The sequence below is a fragment of the Scylla paramamosain genome, chromosome 43, assembly GCF_035594125.1.
Source record: "Scylla paramamosain isolate STU-SP2022 chromosome 43, ASM3559412v1, whole genome shotgun sequence".
In the NCBI taxonomy this organism is placed as follows: domain Eukaryota; kingdom Metazoa; phylum Arthropoda; class Malacostraca; order Decapoda; family Portunidae; genus Scylla; species Scylla paramamosain.
In genome coordinates, this window is record NC_087193.1 from 6,692,184 (window position 1) to 6,697,183 (window position 5,000).

At 35.2% G+C, this 5,000-nt stretch overlaps 1 long non-coding RNA gene across 1 annotated transcript in view; it reads right to left on the reverse strand.

Annotated features, from left to right (window-relative positions):
* Positions 1–1,380, reverse strand: part of LOC135093654 (uncharacterized) — a 5,403-nt gene extending 4,023 nt beyond the window's left edge. Inside the window, exon 1 of the long non-coding RNA XR_010263442.1 lies at positions 1,276–1,380. This is a non-coding gene — a long non-coding RNA (uncharacterized LOC135093654). The remainder of the gene's footprint in view (positions 1–1,275) is intronic.
* Between the last annotated feature and the right edge of the window lie 3,620 nt (positions 1,381–5,000).

The following is a 5,000-nucleotide window of genomic DNA, read 5'->3' on the forward strand; positions in this document are numbered from 1 at the left end:
AACGTACCGTAATAATAAGAGGTTAGCCGTTACTCTCACCTGTAATCTATGCTAATTAGCCTCAGGTAAGTGCATGTGACAGGTAAACACGCCCTCACCTGTGTCATTTGTGCTAATTACCTGCCCTGTCTCTTAATTGCAATATAGGGAAAGTTTTCATATCTGAGCCTCTCTCTCTCTCTCTCTCTCTCTCTCTCTCTCTCTCTCTCTCTCTCTCTCTCTCTCTCTCTCTTAGGCTTAAATTCTGGTTTTATGGTTACATACATTCACTCGTGCGAGACTGACTGAGAGACAGATAGACAGATAGATAGATAGATAGATAGATAGAGAGAGAGAGAGAGAGAGAGAGAGAGAGAGAGAGAGAGAGAGAGAGAGAGAGAGAGAGAGAGAGAGAGAGAGAGAGAGAGAGAGAGAGACGAGAGAGAGAGAGAGAGAGAGAGAGAGAATAATGATAATAATAATAGTAATAATAGATAAAGTACTTGAATGCGTAATAAGGGTACAAACTTAACTCTGTAAATAAACAAGTAAACAATATAGCAATCATTAAAATGTGAAAGAAGAAAATACAGACTGAAATAAAAAAATAAGTAAATAAGAAAAAAAGTAAAGAATACACAAGATTATATAGAAAACAATGACAAAAAAAAAAAAAACAAGCAAAAATTAAACACAGCATTCGAACGTGAAAAAAAATAAATAAACAAAAATATAAAACCACGAAAACAACACAACAACAACAACAACAAATAAGAAACAACAACAACAATGACACAAACGCATCCCGAGGCATTAATAAAACATAAGAAAGTAAAATAAAAGTGAAAATTAATAATAGGTGTGTTTTCCTCCTCCTGACGGCGGGGAAGAAGAAAATACAGCAGACAGAACTGAAAAACTGCTATTCACTGTTATTCACGCTTTGTTGTGAGAAGAAAACGAGAAAATAAATGAGACAGATAATTTTTTAGAATGTTTAGAGTGAAAATTATATGCTTTAGTGTAATATTCTCTCTCTCTCTCTCTCTCTCTCTCTCTCCTCTCTCTCTCTCTCTCTCTCTCTCTCTTCTCTCTCTCTCTCTCTCTCTAGTTAGTGACCGAGAAACAGGTGCGTGTGTGCGTGCGTGCGGGAGTGTGTGTGTGTGTGTGTGTGTGTGTGTGTGTGTGTGTGTGTGTGTGTGTGTGTGTGTGTGTGTGTGTGTGTGTGTGTGTGCGTGCGTGAGGAAGTAATTAACCTCAGCGGTGCAGGTAAATTAGCGGCACTGTCTTGCATACCTGGCCAGGTGACACCCATTCCTGTTGTTGTTGTTGTTGTTGTGGTTGTTGTTGTTGTTGTTGTGGTGGTGATGGTGGTGGTGCTACTGGAAAGAAAACACATATATGAATAAAAAAAAAGGGAGGAAAGAAAGGAAGGAGGGAAGGAAGGAGAGATAGAGAGGAGTGAAGGAAAGAAGGAAGGTAAGAAAGGAAGGAAAAAGCGAATAAATAAGAGAAAGAAAACAAAAAAAGAAAATAATAGGGAGAGGATGAGGGAGAAACAAATAAAAAACAGTAAAAATGAATAAATAAATGAATGAATAAATGAAGGAAGAAAGTAAGAAAGACAATGAATATATAAAAAAAACTAAACTAAATAAAACTAGAATAAGGGGAGAAGGAAGAGGAAAGGAACCCCCCAAAAAAAAAAAACTGTAAGAATGAGTAAAGGAGTGAATGAACGAATAAATGAATAAAGGAAGGAAGGAAAGAAGCGAAGGAAGGAAGAAAGTGAAGAAAAATAACAAGAAAAGGAATAACGATCAAATAAAAATGAGAAATGAAAAAAAGATGAAGCAAGTCAAAGAACTACAAGAAGAAGAAAGAGAAGGAAAAGAAGGAATGGCTGAATGAAGGAAGAAAGGAAGGAAGTAAAGGAAGAAAAAAAACAATGAATACGTAAAATAAACCAATAAAACAATAGAATAAAGAAAGAAGGAAGAGAAAACGAGTCGAAAAAATGTAAGAATGAGGAGAGAAATGAATGAAAGAATGAAGGAAGGAAGAAAGGAAGGAAGTAAATGAAGAAAAAACAATGAATACATAAAATAAATAATAAAAAACAGAATAGAATAGAGAAGGAAGAGAAAACGAGTCGAAATATGTAAGAATGAGGAGAGGATTGAATGAATGAAAAAATGAATGAAGGAAGGAAGGAAGGAAGGAAGGCAACACTCTGACCACCATACACTTGCTTTCCATCGTGAAAATGTAGGTAAACTTTCTACAAATCACCGTGCCTGCTAACACACACACACACACACACACACACACACACACACACACACACACACACACACACACACCATACACACACACGCATACATACATATAATCAGTCATCTTTTTATTTTTCTCTCATTAAGATTGGGGAGAGAGAGAGAGAGAGAGATGAGGAGAGAGAGAGAGAGAGAGAGAGAGAGAGAGAGAGAGAGAGGAGAGAGAGAGAGAGAAGAGAGAGAGAGAGAGAGAGAGAAATTGACTGATTGAATAAAAGAAAACAAGGCACCGCAGCATGAGAGAGAGAGAGAGAGAGAGAGAGAGAGAGAGAGAGAGAGAGAGAGAGAGAGAGAGAGAGACGTACCGGATGTCGACGTGAACAAATTCTTTCCCATAAAGTGAGAAAGTGAGAAAGCTTTATTTCTTCCTCCTTCCTTCTTTCCTCCACTTTCTTCCTTTCCTCCACTTTCCTCCATCACGTTTTCCTCCCATTTATTTCCTTAGATACTCTCTCTCTCTCTCTCTCTCCTCTCTCTCTCTCTCTCTCTCTCTCTCTCTCTCTCTCTCTCTCTCTCTCTCTCTCTCTCTCTCTCTCTCTCAGCTCTCTCCCGCCAGGTGTCAACAGCAGGTGTGCTATGGAGTGCTATACATCAGTACAGGTAATACAGGTAGGTGGGGAGCCATCAAGCACCTCACCTGCTCATTACGGTCTCACCTGTCGGGGGAAGGTGTGAAGCAGGGTGTGTGTGTGTGGTGGTGGTGGTGATTGTGGTGGTTTTGCTGTTATTGTTCGTGTTATTGTTACTATTAATAGTTGTAGGAGTAGTAGTAATAGTAGTAGTTATTGTTTTACTACTACTACTACTACTACTACTACTATTACTACTATCTCATATATTACTTTGATTCTTCTTTTTTCTTTCTTTCTTTATTTATTTATTTCTTTACTTATTTATCTATTCACTTAATTATTTCATATATTTATTCATTTGTTTATTTATTGATTTATGTATTTGATTTTATTACTTTAAGACTTTAAGAGAGAGAGAGAGAGAGAGAGAGAGAGAGAGAGAGAGAGAGAGAGAGAGAGAGAGAGAGAGAGAGAGAGAGAGAGAGAGAGAGAGAGATCCATTTGTCATCATGATAGCGTTGTTATTTCGGAGAACGGCAATGAAAGTAAGCTCTCTCTCTCTCTCTCTCTCTCTCTCTCTCTCTCTCTCTCTCTCTCTCTCTCTCTCTCTCTCTCTCTCTCTCTTAAAGTGTAGAAACGATGAACTTGTAAGAGAGAGAATATAAAGAAATGCAATGACAAGAAGAACAAGAACAAGAACACGAAAAACAACAACAACAACAACAAAAACAACAACAACAAAAACAACAACAACAACAACACAAACAGGAAGAAAAAAGTTATTACATTAGAGAAAGTAATAATAATAATAAACACATAAAAACATTACATTTGTTATTATAATAAGCACACATACTTAATAACCTCAACCATTACTAATAACATCTTACTAATAACATAATAATACAAAGAGAAGAAAGTACAAATGACTAAAATAACGTTAACCAATAGCTATTATCGTACTTACCAACCCATCTTCTGTTTTAATGATGGGCGATGTTATGAAAGAAAACGAGCTTTGAATTCTTAAACGTTCGCCTCCATTACTTTTAAGAAGCTTTAGTGCAAATTATTGTGATTTTTTGGCTTTTTTTTTTTTTTAAGGTTGTAGTAATAGTTCATCAGGGTCTAGTGGAAGTTCTTTAAGTTTCAAGGGTGTTATTAAGGTTCCAGTGATAGTTTAACGGGTTCCAGTGAGTGTTATTGGATTTTCAAGGGTGTTTCCATGGTTCCAGCAACAATTGTCAGGTCTAGTGGAAGTTACTTGGATTTTAATTGTGTTTTCATGGTTTTAGTGGTGATTCAACAGGGTCTAGTGAAAGTTAATGGTTTTTCAAGAGTTTTCAAGATTCTAGTGAGAGTTTAGCAAGGATTATTTATCTCTGCTACTTATAACAGGCTCTACTCGAATTCGATAGGGTTTTGAATGGTGTTTTCATGATTAGTAACAAATTAATAAGATTCCGTATCATCTCTGGGAAAAAAATACACATGAGAACATAACTATAGCTGCAGATAATATCCATGTGCTGTAACAGGGTAATGTGGTGTATTCAAAGCAGTCTAGTAAGGAGCTAAACTTCACTGCTATAAATCTCCTGTAAGCGTTAACAAGAAGGAACTCTTAAGATACCAATCCAAAATGCGAACTGTTACGTGTCCCCTTAAAGAAAATGAAATCAGAAAAAAAAATAGTACAGAAATGAAGAAAACTTATTATTTTATGACTGACTTAACTATTTCTGTAATATTATGTAACTGCTGCTTTTGCCATTACTGCAGAAAATATAACACATGAAATTCCAAAATATAATACGTAAATAAAAGATAGATATAAAAAAATATACTAGTTAATGACAAAAGATTTATATTATTACTAAATTAAATAAAAGGATATTCACTTTTTTTTTATGTATTTCGTTTCAGTGTAAATAATGTATAATGTAAATAAACGACAATTATTACATTTCGCCTATACTACGAACAAAATTTATTGCGTACGATAACATTATTATCTTGCTCTATTTGAAGTTAAAGTAAAAAAAAAAAATGTAAAATACACTAAAATAAAATAATATTAATACCTATTTAAAGTTAGTAATTAAGGACGTTT